This window comes from Mercenaria mercenaria, chromosome 17 (assembly GCF_021730395.1).
Source record: "Mercenaria mercenaria strain notata chromosome 17, MADL_Memer_1, whole genome shotgun sequence".
NCBI lineage: Eukaryota > Metazoa > Mollusca > Bivalvia > Venerida > Veneridae > Mercenaria > Mercenaria mercenaria.
The window spans coordinates 65,882,341-65,898,346 of NC_069377.1; the positions used below are offsets into that span (position 1 = coordinate 65,882,341).

Consider the following 16,006-nt stretch of genomic DNA (forward strand, 5'->3'; position numbering starts at 1 on the left):
GAATTTGAAGTACGAAAAGCGCATTTTAATACATTAATAAACCATTAACTTAATATCTAATAGAAGTAGATCTATGTTCTTTTTATATTTGTATACAATATGTATACGAATAAAAATCTGTATTAGATATACGGATAATATTTAAGAAATAAAATATTTTTGAACCGCAATAGCGGTTCATGTTTAATTTGCCGATCCTATTTTGTCGTTTATTTCGTATAAACTCAAAAAAAAATCATTTCTTGTATTTACATTATATTTCCTTTCTATTTTTAAACAGGGTTATATAATAAATTGCACACATTTTGTTGAATTTAAAGACACATCTGACAGTTATATGTATATAGAAAAAAAGTTTTTCTACGGACAGAATTTCTTTAAACTTTGTGTACTGATTGAGAATCAAGTTAAAAACGGAAATATCATTATGTATTAAAACTCATAGGTATCGGTGCTTGTTCTTGAATTATCTGCCCTTGAAAATCAGAAAATGCTAAAAAAAATCCAATTTTCAAGGGCAGATAATTCATGATTAAGGCAAGTAAACTGGGATTTTGATATGATATGGCTGTAGTAATCCTCTTATCAAGACGATGTGCAGAACGGAAAATTCACCCATGCCAGCTCAAGGTCAAGGTCACAATTCAAATGGTTCAGCCTTCAATTTCTTGTCCCCTCCTGTTCTGCTAAACCACTCGAAGGATTTTCTTGAAACTTTGGTTAAAATGGTTTGCAAAACGCATGAGTCAACCATGCAGGCTCAATGTCAAGGTCACAACTAAAGGTGAAAGATCTGAGCCTTTGCTTCGTGTATGCTCAATATCCTATAAATCTCTTGACGGATTTCTGTGATATTCTTCATGAAACTTGGGTCTAATGTTTTGGTAAATTGTATACACATGATTCTTTTTATATTAAACTTATTCCTACGATATCTCAGCATATCGCTAGGAACAAATTCCTTGATGTCGCAATACTGCCTTGTTGCAATGGAAAAGAATAGGGCGATTGTAAATATTTTGTTTTGGTTAATTTTGGACATACTTAAAATCTAATCGTACTCACATACCCATTGGAAAAATAAATAATTAAATAATGTAAAAGACTTCTGCAATATGCGACTTATACACCGTCCAAAAACAAACTATTGTTCTTTTTGTTTGTTTGGATGTTTTGTAAAACTATCCAAACTTCGTTTGTGCCAAAGTTTAAAACTAAACAAAGACAAACGAATAACCACCCCCAAAAATGCAACCTCGCTGAAACGAAACCCTACCGCTGTGTAGGTATAGATGTGTAATTGATTACTATTTACATAAAAGATCAATGAATGAATAAAAAATATAGGGTCACAATGCACTATGTAATACATACAAAGCTTAAACGATCTGTTTCGAATTTTGCAGGCCCTTCTAAGATAACTATCGAGAATTCAGTTTTTAACTTAATGGTAGAGACAGTGAAGAAATAAAAGAAATAACATAATCGTTTATTGACTTTTTTATAATATGCATAATACACGAAATTATACACATACACATAAAAAGTCTGTACAGGGATTTTCTATTGTTAGGACATTCGTCAGTGTAATAAATAAATAAGTTGAACACATCATATCAATAATAAAAATATTCACGAAAGAATGGTTAAATACGTCAAAGAATGTCATCAACATATATATAATTGAATAAATAGTTAAGTATCACCTTGTAAATAAAATCTAAACTATTTAATTTGCATTAATCATAGACTCTATTGTAGTTATCGTTGATTCTTTTTCACAAACCCACTGTTGATTTACAAATGTTTTTGTTATCAAATTGTCATATACGCGGCGCCCGAAGATCGAACCCGCGAACCTCAGATTCAGTATTTTTAGTTTAACCAGGGCAGTTACTTGAATTTAGTGTGCTAGATATGTTGGCTTTTACACCTTTCAGATGTATTGATAACGTAACTGATTTCAATTCTTGATTTAATTTAGATATTATGAAATGTCGTGCTTGGTATTTTAATTCGCTACTTTACTATTTATTTAGCCTACTTTTCTGATTATTTTTTCTTCATTTGAAATTGTTATTTCTGTTTCATATTTTCTTCATTACGCTTACTTTGAAGGTATTATATTTTTTTATAAAAAGCATCGTCATATGTAGTGATATACAAAAATAAAATATATTAGTATGTAACAATATTTGTCTTAGGCATATTTTTATACCAGAATAAATCATAACAAAGAAAAGGGTGTACCAAACCTGAACAATATGAAAAATGGCCAAAATACAGGAAAATGTTTTGAGAAAAGAATCGGCAAAAATACGCTACATGTACTGTTTGAACCTACAACTTTGTTACAAAATTAATTTAAAGTTCCATCAAGGAATACAGTATTGAATGAAGTAAAACTTTTCAGTAAATGAAATCAGTCCTAAATATGAACATAATGCAAAAGATGATTCACAGAGCGTTATTTGCCATTTTAAGATCACTTTGAAATCTGTATCAACATATAACTTATTAGAAATATACAATAATTTTAAATATCATAATAATTAACATTAACAAAGACTATATACATAGTCTGCTTAACAATTACAGTTAATATAAACATAGACTTTTCTGAAGCCCTTATTGCTAAAAGCCTAAAGATGGCTAGTTCATACTTACCGTCAGAATAAAATTAGGAGTTAAAATCCACTATTATCCATAACATTAAAATAATCTAACCTCCAGTATTATAATCAACAGTAAATGTTTACAGTCTTTTGTTCTCATCATTAAACATTTCAGATGTCTAAATTCTACAAAGAATTCTAAAGGTCAGTGTAAATATCTACATTGTCCATATCACTCTTTAAACATTGAAACAAACAGGCTTTAATCACTCATGTATTGTCTAAATCCTGTTTAAAATGGTTAAAATTGCTCAAATCTGTGGCCACTATCAACAGTGCCGTCTTTTATTTCTCCTACGAATTGCATGTCCACGACAAAGGCATATCCATGGCATTCTTTGAGAGCAAAGTTCGAACCCAGTGTCCCTTGTGCAGCTTCCTACTGAGTATCCGAGGCAATGGCATTGCCGAGCACATGTATAATATCCTGGAATATTCATCCCGAGTGTGATCCCTTCACAGCTTTGAAAACTCGAGAAACATGTTCCCGTCCATCCAAAACACAATGATTGAGCCATTGAAAACTTTGAAACCAACAGCAAAAGCAAAGGTATCGCACTAAGCTTCATTTTCCTGAAAAATGTAAGTTATGATTATTTTTACTTTTCATGCAATATATATTTATTTTATCTTTTCAGTGAAGAAATAATTTTCAGAATATTTGTTCAATTCCTTTAAGAATCAAATGAACCATAAATTCATAAAATGTGCCGTCTTTGGGCAAGAAGAGTTGTTTTTGTGAAGTCTTTCTTTGATTCATTTTTATTAAGCAAGTTATCATTTCAAAAACAAATGCGATTGTCTAACCCATAAAATATTCTTTAACGCTCAAGAATGCTTGAACTAAGATTATATTCATAAAAAATAAAATAATTTATGTACACAGAAACACGTGGAAATAAATAACTGACTATAGACTCTAATTTAATAAAAATATTAAGTGGATACTCTATGTGTTTGAAATGTAACATTATTTCTTAGTCATGGAAACTTTCGCCTATTGTTCCCTATATGAGGAAGTGCACATTTTGCACTTGTTGTAGTGTATTGTGTACATTCTACGGTGATGACTCATCTTCTTGGAAATGGGATTGTTTTACTAAATGTATATTGTGTGAAAGTTTCCTCGTAAACAGTACCATGACTTAAGAATAGTATGAATTATTATTAGTTATACATAACGTAGATGAAAGAATGTGAAAAATTACAAAATATTCTATTTTTACAGAATATCTTATATTCAAAAATTCAACAATCAGTAAAGATATTGATTGTCAAACGATCCTTGTGCCATTTGCCTTTGTGTATATCAATGCTTAAGATATGATTCATGAAATGATATTAAAATTATCATTATTAGGGTTTATCATTATTTTGTATTTTGTATTTTATTACATTTTAATGCTTTGTAAAAGACATGCATTTTATGGCTTTATTAAAAATATCTGCAGTTTATCAATGTTTTTCAAACACTTTGAAATCGCTTTTTTTTTAAAAAGACAATGTCTGCAGCGTATAATAATATCTTTTTTAATTTCTTTTGTACGCTAAACATAAAGAAAAAAACATTTTTGTGAAGTTTTTTTTCTAGATTTTTTTTCAACAAATATGCCAAAGATCTAGTTCATTTTAGACCACATTTATACTAAAAATGTAAACAGCTGCTAAACATTTCGTATATTTAAAATCAGATTGTAGAGAATGTGTTGATTTAAAAAAAATGTGATAATTTTAGCTGAGCTGATCAACATATAGTATATTTACATTTGTACGCCAATAATTTTTTTAAAATATTTCAATCAAGAATTTACAAAAATCGTTATCTTTAAAATTAAAAGATCGCTGTTCCCAGGTCTCGTAAATATATTATATTTAAAATTAAAAACAAAGAAATTGAAATCACATTATTTTGCTATGAGAAAATATATCAAAACGTATATCTAAAGATTTATTACTAATTTGTTATTAAAATAATATTTTACCTGTGGTTTAAATGGTCATCTAATAATCAAAACTATCAAAGCTCTAAAAAAACTACGACAGAAAATAGCTTTCAATGTATTATACATGCGTTGTTTACTACTAGTATCAGGAAGTTTTCATAGGCGGACATAACCGGAGAAAATCACATTTATTTTTAGTATGCTTATAAAAGGTGTATGACATTAGTTTCATGAACTATAAAATTTCACAATGATATCAAGGTATTGTGTCAAGATACATAGAAATCTTATAAAATCTTTCGAATGAATGAGTTTTTCATTTCCAAGAGTTTGAACAGACACTATGAATCTTCTGAGTCTAAAGCCCACCCTTCCAGACCAAGTAATTATTTTTGTGTACCGGGTTTGTTAGTGTTCATGGAAATACGTTCGATCAGTACATGTATGATAAATGATGGGAAGTGAGGAGTTAACCCAAGTTCCCATGTTTATTATACAGTCCCAACATATTTCCATGGATAGTCACTGATTGGTTTTGGACCTCTTGTTTTTAGCCCAACTCGACATGAAAATGTACTAAACGTTCATAAAAATAAAAGAATCATCACGTGAAAACCTTTTAACCAATAGAAATGCAAGAATGTAGTAGGAGGTGCAACAACTCTATACAAAGGTAAATCTATGAAAATCAGATGTACGGCAAATTACCAGTCATTTACAACTACATACGTGTACCTAGTGGAAGAGAATGAAATTACAAATTAGAACGCCAACTTACATCACAGTTTTATGTCCAAGACCTGTGCTTTAGTTGTAAATAGTACAGACCCGGGTCCAGGATCAGGCCCAGGAAGCCCATGCCCCCACCCCTACTAATTGGCTGAGAAGTGACCTATACTGATCAAAGTACTAATTGGCTGAGAAGTGACCTATACTCATCAAAGTAGATAGCTAATAAGTTACATGGTCTGTTGGCAAAAGGAATATTTACTCAAAATTTAGACCCAAAAATTCACCAGTGGCCACCATTTCATACCTATATTTAAAAATAATCCAGGGGGAGACCCCCTGACTCCACTTAGTACCACCTCCAATACCTTAAAATCTAGACCAGAATTCACAAGAGGCCACCATTTCATACATATATTTCAAAAATTTGCAGAGGGAGACCCCCCTGAGCCCACTAACATGAGAGGAGGTCCCCATCCCGTGCCTGTCCCACTCGGCGCTATGCGCCTCGCTGGCGATGACTTGGTTCTACACTGGTGCTCATTCCCCTCCTCCCGCGTATTTCTGGGTCCAGGCCTGTGGTACCATGCCAAGACGAGATGGTATTAACAAAATATAGCACTTACCAACAGACCATGTAACTTATTGGCCATCTTCTTTATGCAATGAAAGTTAAGCTATAAGAATCTGCTAACTGGTATATGAACAATAATTTTCATATAGCATTTATCATCAGACCATGAAATACAATTATTTATCTAAGTAGCAATCTACTTTATATAATGACAAATTACAAGAAACTACGTAGCCTGACATAATTACAGCATTTTACAATGTATCACGCTATTTGAATGATAGAAGTCGGTAATATTTATTCTCAATAAAATTAACTATCTGGAAACTTTTGCGTCTTTTTATTTGATTGAATCTCTATCTATATATTTAATGATTTAATTTGTACTAGAATATATGAAAAGAGAGACATTTGCAACACATTATGAGATAAATATTTCACAATTAATTGGATTTGCTAGGTCATATTTAAAACTGCAATGATCGCAATAAATATATTAATATATTACCAATAAGCTGATTCAGCAGGGCAGTCATAATCAAAAGCTTCATATTTATATTTTACTAACTTTTATTACGGTTTTTAAAATTCAAGCGTTTTAAAGACATTGATGCGAAAAGGTATATCACGCCCTGACTTGAGCGCGTATGTCATGCATGAAGCTCGTAAGATTCTGTGTCCTTGCAAAATTGTATTGGTAAAATTATGAAAAAAAACACATCACATATTTGGTGTAGTAAAGTCAGACGCTACACTGACACTGTATGGTAACTACAACGGTAGCCGTGTGTTTGGATCTGTCTAATATGGCCTCTTTCGAGCAAAAGCCACCCCACTCCCCCCCCCCCTCCCCCAACCCCTCCAAACATCGCGTAAGTTTTGGTGATTTCTCCCATTTACCACAATTTTTACATAAAAAAATATACCGTTTTGTCTTATCATTCTAAGCTCAAAATTATGGGATATAAAATTATCAAAGCAGTCCAGTTAAAAATATTAAGTGATAAAACGTGCAGATTATGACAATCAGAAAGCTAAAACGAAGTTATAAAAATTTTCACATATATAGTCATTGTCTCTCAACTGAAAATTTAGTATTTTTGCGACAAAAAATAACCTGAAGTCAACCACATATATCAAACATGTAACGGTTTGGATACAAGTAATTGAAAAACAGTAAACGGTTTGGATTTAGTATATGTTACGGTTTCGATAGCAACTAAATTCACATAATCGGTATCAAGGTTGATAAAACTAGATACTACTACAGTTATCCCCTTCACTAATTTCTTGGGTATCTGAGTGGCTTTGTATATGGATGGCATAAAATCTGGTGAGTTGGATTTTACGGCGAATTGACACAAAAGGTCATACATCACCAAGAACAACATTTAGGGAAAGAAGCGCACTAACGGTCATAAAACTAAATATCTAAGGTAAAAGGACAAACTGTATTCAAACAATTCAAGAGTCAGCCAATCAGAACATTGTCTGGAGTATGACATATCTCAGGTGAATTTCTGAACTGACTGTAGAATGAAAGAAGACCTTTCAAAATTTTCTGACTGTCTAGTAAAACGACATATTCTGACGTAATCTGCTCTTCTCTTGTTCCATGAAGGAGCTGTATAAATGTACTAGAAAGATTTCCGCCGGGAACCTTTTCGACTGGATCTTTGTAAAAGGACAAACTGTATTCAAACAATTCAAGAGTTCACATTGTAGTAAATAATTTTTTTCACTGGTAAGTGAGAATGTGTTACGTGTATTAAATGATTTAATTCCGGGAACATTTATAAAATGAAGCATTATATATCCTGATAGATAGTCAAAAAGACTTTTCAAACATGGGCTGCAAGTACGTATGTTTGATTTCCTAACTGGTTCAGATTGTACAATAGCATAGCAAAACGTGGAAACTTCACAGGTCGCTCAACACGACAAAAACGAAAATGTTGCAGGCTCGGTTTGATTGAGCCTGTTCATGGACGGTAGTGGAAATGCATACAAGTCAATTAACAAGCCAATCTTCCGTCTCCAGGACGATTTGATCTAAAACAAATGCTTTTAAAGTTCATTTGTTCATCTCATTTGTCGTTTCAGGAACAGTGATCCGTAAATGAACTGAAACTATGTTCCCATTATAAACGTTTGTTTGCCGTTTCCACTACCAGCTTAAAAGCAAAAGCCCTGAACAAATTAGTTTTCAATTCCAAAAGTAGTTTCAGAATACACAGGGCTATTGCATGCGTCTGTTTGTCACCTTCAGCGTCCCGATTTGAAAATATTTTGCATTGAGACGAAACACATTTGTTCACTGTGATGATCTGGTATGAAACACACATATTCCATAACTCTAGTGCGCGTTTTTATAAAGTTATGCCATTTTTCCAATAGATAATCTTTATAACTGTTTTGTATGTACGCAGGTATTTCATTAACTACTAGTTGAATTAACTGATTAAAACTTCACACACCTGTTTACTGCGATGATCTAACATACAATGAACACGCTTCATAACTCTAATTTGACTTTGTCACAAAGGCATGCGCCTTTTCTACTTAACAAATTGCGTTAAGCCTTTGTATGCATGTTTGTTTGTTTGTTTCACTGACCACTTTAAAGAATGAACTGAAACCGTATGGTGGCTGTAAATAGTCACTCCGTACTAGGACTCAGTGTTGTTTTATTTTCTGGTCCTTTGGGATCATGGAGTATATTCAGTTTTACTAATAACAGACCGGTGCAAGGGGACGTGAGGGGTGTTTCACATTTCGTTACCTTTGATGTACAGACTCAGTCAAACCGAGATTTCTATTATGTTGATTGGTTGCGTTCTATGCCTCCAAAGGATCTTTTTTCAGATTCCATTAACAACTTCACACACTTGTTTACTGTGGTGATACATGGGGATAGTGTTTCTATGATGTAAGTAAAGGTAATGAACCAAATATGTATGTATGTAAGTATCATGACTTTATAGAAGGTAAAGCTATAAGAGAAACACCGGCATAATGAAACAGGATAAAATAAAAATATCAAAACAGTTGGTTAAGTACTTTTTATAGAGTCTGCCACATGTTCCATCAGTCACTGTATGGTAACTACAACGGTAGCCGTGAGTTTAGATCTGTCTAATATGGCCGCTCAAAAAAAAAGCAACAGTGGAACATCATGTACGTTTTTGAAGATATTTCATACGTCTTATTCTGGTACCAAACTCAAAAACACTGGTAATGCCTAAAAAAGTAATCGCCACAACGGCATTGCAATCTGAAGAGTATTTAGCTTAAATATGTCCTCTAAACTTATAGAAATTGTTCAATTTCTTATTAGGTGTTATAACATTTCATTGTCATTGTTAGTAAACTCAAACTACTTAGTCTTAATGGGTGTGAATATATTTAATTATAATCTCTGGTATAAGTATGTATCAACTGTGATGTGTACAAAACACCTAAATATTCAAAAGGACACACAAAAAGTTGAGTGTAGTAGAAACATTAATGTAACGGTATGGATAACACATGCACATCTCTTTTGGATGACCTTCCTAACTGCAAATATTTGTTTCCAACTTATGTTCTCATAGTTTGCACTGAAAGCCTAAGCGGTACATATTCAAATATATCTTTCGAAAAACGAAGCATGGCCATCCGTCACTTGTTTTTATATTTTTATAAATATATAATTATGCCTATGAAATGGAAGTGTAAACTTTCAAAGAGATAAATATGATTAGTTTTACAAGTGTTTTGATATTACTACTACCAGTTTCGAAGACAGTCTTTCAAAATTGTTTGAAATGGATACAAGATGACCCTAAAAAGTGTGTTAGAACAATTTCTATAAGTTTAGAGGACACATTTAAGCTAAATACTATTCAGATTGCAATGCCGTTGTGGCGATTGCTTTTTAGGCACTACTAATGTTATTGAGTTTGGTACCAGAATTTTAAAAAGACGTATGAAATAATTTTAAAAACTTACATGATGTTCCATTGTTTTTTGCTTTGAGTGGCCATATTGGACAGATCTAAACTCACAGCTACCGTTGTAGTTACCATACAGTGACTGATGGAACATGTGGCAGACTCCATAAAAAATACTTAACCAACTGTTTTGATATTTTTATTTTATCCTGCGTTTCTCTTATTGCTTTACCTTCTATAAAGACATGATACTTACACACATATATATTTAGTTCGTTACCTTTACTTACATCATAGAAACACTATCCTCATGTACTCGCCCGCCCCGCCCCGCCCCGCCCTCTCGAGCATCGCGTCCACTCAATAAGGTTGTTACAATTTGCGTGAAAAATAGTATGACAGAAAGTATTTCTTTAGCTATGCACCTTCCATATGTATAACTTGTATACAAAATTTTAACGTCCGTTAACAATACATTCAGGAAGTAACTTTTACATTGGTGTTGTAGAGTGAGCTACGTTTTAAAACTGACAGATTTTATGGGGGTTTTAAACTTTTGATTTGCCTGGCGTGATAAAAGCATCTCGGAAGTGAAACCAAATAACGAAGAGACTGATCAAGATAACATTCCTAACATAAATACAATGAATCGCTGATTCTGACATGGAACAACTCGTTTGTCTTTATATTTTGTTTTGACACGTGAACCGATTAGATACCATTTTGCCGCATTATGTTAGGTTCTTTATCTCGAGTTGTTTCGTTTCCTCTTGTTGAATGCAGATTGTTTGTTTCTTAATAATAATATTTCCAACGCTTGCTTGAGGTCCTTTGTCTGATATGCAAGGATCAGGTCTTGTATATTCTATAAACATAAAATCATATTAGACTTCAAATATGCTAAAAGTATTTAATCTTGATAGAACCAGATTTCTATGTCTTTTCCATTTAATCAATTCAGAAGGCAATAGCCTTACTATTATTGATATAAATCACTGCACATACTGACTGTCGCATTTTGAAGACACTTTTGAAAAGTCTCCATACATCTACAAAGTAGATGTGACTCAGTAGCAGCAGGTTTGTTTTCCAGCGAGTTCGAAGTAAGGCTGCAAATGCATTTAAGTTGTAATTAAGATTGAAATGCAAGGATTATCTTGGTTCTTGGCGTTATTGAATCAGAAGCGACATCGTATAATTTTATGCTTTCCGGTGGGTTTAAGGTATCCGATCCACAAATAGGCAAATTTCGATGCCTGGTGACCCCATGCTTTTTTGGTATCATTTGAAAGAGTTGTGTTTGCTGAACAAGAATTAATAAATAAGATGACCATAAATAATATGCAAGAATAATTACAGTCCTGTTTTATGACCGTAAAATGATAAATCTTACTCTGTAACAACTGGATTTCTGTTGAAGTATCATTGAAGACTATAAAGTAAAAAAATAAAAATTCTATAACATATTTTTATCATGTAATTTATATTTTCTTTTTCAGTAGATGATATACTTTCAAATGATACCAAAATTATATGAGGCTACCAGGCATCAATATTTGATATATTTATATAGCACTGTTATATAGAACTTGCTTACTTGTAGATCGGATACCTTAAGGAAGATAAAGTTATTCGAGTTATAGATCAGGATACGTGGATCATAGTTAGCAAGTGAGGACCAGACGAAGCGATATATGACAGCTCAGCTTTTAGCAAATCACAGTACCTTATACCCCAGTCACACATACTGTGCGGATAGCTACGGACAGAAACGTAGTAATCCGTATCGATCCGTACCTGAGCAGTACCTCAGAGTAGTCATTCGTATTAATCCGTACCAAAACGTGGTCAACGCGTATTCAAAACTTATTCCAAACTTGCAAGCTTCTCCAACTTTTGAAACATACACAAAAGTTTGAGCGAACCGTAGCCATTTGAGCGTGACTTTAGTCCAACTTGGCTGAAACTTATTCATCCGTAGTTAAACGTACTTAAACGTAGTTATCCGTGCTGTTACGTACCTCGCCGTAGCCGAACGTAGTTATCCGAGGCTGCTCGTACTTGAGCATAGTTCAACGTAGTTTACCGCAGACACGTCCGTGCGCTGGACAAGTTGCAAGGCGCAGTAAAACGTAATTCAACGCAGTACCTGGTACCTATCCGTACTTATTCGCATCCTGTATTGTTTTGTTTGTTTCCTGTTTCTCACCATTTTTCCCGTACTAAGACGTACTGCTCCGTAGTTATACACCCGCAAGCTAATCCTATCCGCACCGTTCCTCAACGCACGGACATATCCGTATGTGTGACTGTAGCTTTACCGGTGTCGGGTGCAGTCGTTCTGCGCATGTCACAAAATCATTACCACCGGAGCGCACAGCAAAAATACGTAAATTTTGCATGTCCGCACGCATTTAGTGTATAATATGTATAATATACTGACTAAAGGTTAGGGTTAGGATTACCATGGTTACAAAATTTATACTTTAAAGATGAAAAAATTAAAATCGCTTGTATCCGGTATATACCGGAGTCTGTAATATATTACAGGCGCACCAGATCTGTTTTAGCCACAGTCGTACTTTACTTTGCTAAAAAGGTTCTACTATTTTTATACAAATATTTTGATATTTTTCCTACACAAATGATCAAATAAAAGTTTACTTTTGGTCTTTTTTCCGACACATTATGTGTATCACTTCAACATTGAGATTACTACAGTTTATGTCATACTTGCATCAATAATTCGTCAGTGATCGTTATCAATGAGGCCCCTTGCCGGCGGGGGGATAGAAAATGCTGGCTGTATCTCCATGCAGAGGGGTACGACTCCCCCGAAAATGGAGCCACCTGTTTGCCGTGGGTGGCGGCCCGTAAGCCGGAGAGGAGGGTCCTGGATGTTGAGGTGCCCCATGGCATCCCGGGGAGATGATGCGTACTTGTTTGCATGTGCGCATCTTCTTCCCGGGATGTGGGTGCCAATACACATCTTTGGCCTCTAATTCGGTGTAGACGTTCAGGCGGTCGTATAGGCCCGGTACGATCAATCGGCTAGTCATGCCAAGCCCTAGGAAATCTCACCTTAACGTTTACATTTTCTATCGCTTATTTCAAACTGCATCTTTATGTGATAATTTTTATATTTTCACAAACACAACTTTGGAACAAAATACGTTACACAAAACCTGTCTTTACTCTGCTCTATTGTCACATTTTACTGCACTCAATAAACATCATATTACGTTCACACAAATGTATTTAACAATATATTTCATATGTACTTCAATCTATGTTTCCTAGAAGGCGGTGGCTTAGGGCCAATCGGGTGGGTAGAGTAACAATCCCTTGAATCCCGTGATTGCATTTCTGCAATACAGTTGGTGATATAAACAAGATTGTAAAATACCTGGCCGAGTATATCACTACAGTATCCCTAACATGTATGAGCTGGATATCCGCTCTGTTTTCATGTTCCCATGTTGGACTCCGCGGCGGGTGGGGGCTGCGAGTGACGAATTTTAATATTTCAGTATGGAAAATCAAAATAAAAAACGACCGCATACCGAAACGGATTCTGACGGCATGGAAGGTGAAAATTCTCATCAACCTCTCACATCAAATATGGCTTTTCCAAGATTCCTACTCATTCAATCAAATATCGAAGATTTCAAAATGACAAGTATCTCACCGTTTGCAATTGAGAAAACAATAGAAAGTATAGCTGGTGTTCCTAAATCAGTTAAAAAGTTGCGTACTGGTGATCTGCTCGTTGAAGTTGACAGAGCAGCACACGCTAAAAATCTACTTGGCATTACATCCTTCTTTAACCATCCGTGCAAATGTATACCGCACCGTACTTTGAACTCCTCAAGGGGGGTCATTCGGTGTCCCGATTCTTGCTGGGGTATCAGAGGCGGAGATTGTTAAGAACTTACTGCTCAACACGTAACAGCGCGAGAGCATCAAAATAAAAAAGTTAGGGAAAGAAATCCACACCAACACTATCATTCTAACATTTGGCATTCCGTTCCTACCTTCTTTATAAACATTGGCTATTACGTACAAAGGTTACTACTTACATACCAAATCCTCTTCAGTGTTACAATTGTTTCAAGTTGGTCACAACGAAAAGACTGTAAAGCTGACCTACATTTGTCCAAAATGCTGCCAAAATGGATATTCTCACGAACATGACACCTGCAAGTATCCAATGCGTTGTGTGAAATTGCGGCGAGCCGCATTCAGCTAGGTCTCGAGATTGCAAGACATGGAGGATTGAGAAGGAAGTTCTCCATGTCAAATTCACACAGGGTGTTGGATTTCCTGAAGCAAGACAAATTGCAAATGCCAAATTCGTATCTCCATCACTGACATCGACTTATTCTTCCATAACAAAATCTACATCAAACAAATCAACTCAATGTATTGATGCGTCTACGCAAACTGATTCTGTGCCCGTTCCAAATGCTCAAACGAAAAGCAAAAGTTCCAGCAAAACCTGTTCAGACACCAGCAGTTCAAAATGCAGCTGCTAACCAAGGCTGCCACAGCTGTACAAAATGTTCCAAACTACGCAAATTCACAATCATCAAAGCAAATGCTACATCAACTACTAATCACGTGGGGTGAGTCAAACACCCAAAACAAAAAATTGACTTGAGAACTGATGGGTTTGGAAAGGGATCGGATGATCCCATACAAACCCATAACCGGTTCCCTCTTGATTTGAACCGGTTGACAGGGGAGGATGATGACGATCCGCCATTATCTGCTCCGCCGAGTTTAATCAGCACAAAGGAGGGGAAGATCAAAAGGTTCCCTACTCCTGAGTCAATGCAACACTAATACTCTAAATTTCCAGTCGTTCAATTTTTGTTTGCCATTGTAAATGGAAAGTACAATTATCCAGTGGAATTGCCGTGGACTTAAAGCAAATTATAATGAAATTCTCCTACTCTTATCAAAATTAATCCTTACTTATGTGCCTTAGTGAAACATTTTTAAAGGAAACGGACAAAATAGCTTTCAAAAATTACTCAGTGTATAACTTCATAAATACTAACACTAATAGAGCTTCTGGTGGTACATCTATTATTATTAATAATGCATGTCCTCACAGACAAATTGTTCTAAATACAAGTATTCAATCAGTTGCAATAAACGTACATTACATCGACCAATTACTATCTGTTCGTTTACATACCTCCCAAATTTAAACTAATCTTGAAGATCTTGATGATCTTATAAAACAATTACCACAACCATTTTTGCTTATGGGAGATTTCAATGGTCATCATGAATTTTGGGGGCTGTTCTGACAGCAACCTAAGGGTCAAATTATTGAAACTTTTATTGAAAGAATGCCCTTTGTTTGTTAAATGATAAATCCAAAACTTATCTTCATCCTGCAACAGGTAACCTTTCCTCGCTTGATTTGACAATTTGTCAACCGAACATCTTTCTTGATTTTGAATGGAAAGTACTGGATGATTTGCATGGTAGTGACCATTTCCCAATTATTATTTCAAATACTTCTAATCTGCCATCAGACCACCCTTCATATTTCAAATTTAATAAAGCTGACTGGAAGCATTTGAAACGCTATGTAAAATGATTTGACTTTGGAGAATTTTACTAATTTTTATGATCCTATTGATCGGTTTTCAGTTCTTCTGTCCGATATTGCTGACAAGTCCATTCCTAAATTTTCAAGAAATGGTAAACATAAAAATAAGCCTTGGTATAATGATGATTGTAAGACTGCTGTTCGAAAACGTAGAGCGGCCATTAAAAAGTTCAATATACGGCCGACGAAAGAAAACCTACAATCAGTTAAGATTCTGAGAGCAAAAGCTCGCAGAACTATAAAACAAGCAAAGAAAAAATCATGGCATTCATACGTTTCAAAACTTAATTCTAGGTCATCGGTTAAAAAAGTCTGGGAAATGATTCGCAAAATAAGTGGAAAAGGAAAATCTTCAAATGTTTCCCATCTTACAAGTCAGACCAGTCTATTGCATCTAGCAAGGAGGACATTGCCAATACACTTTGGTAAAACTTTTTCAAAAAACTCTTCATCAAACAATTATGATAAAAGGTTTCAAAACATAAAATCGACTAAAGAAAGTAACCTTTAAATTTTGATTAAATAAT

The 16,006-nt window shown here is 34.4% G+C and overlaps 1 long non-coding RNA gene across 1 annotated transcript; it reads right to left on the reverse strand.

The window, feature by feature from the left end:
* Nucleotides 1–1,485: 1,485 nt before the first annotated feature.
* LOC123536428 (uncharacterized) lies at nucleotides 1,486–6,741 on the reverse strand. Its single transcript, XR_006683318.2, has 2 exons — nucleotides 4,658–6,741; nucleotides 1,486–3,248 (listed from the first exon to the last, which is right to left on the reverse strand). It is a non-coding gene; the product is annotated as an uncharacterized LOC123536428 (long non-coding RNA).
* Between the last annotated feature and the right edge of the window lie 9,265 nt (nucleotides 6,742–16,006).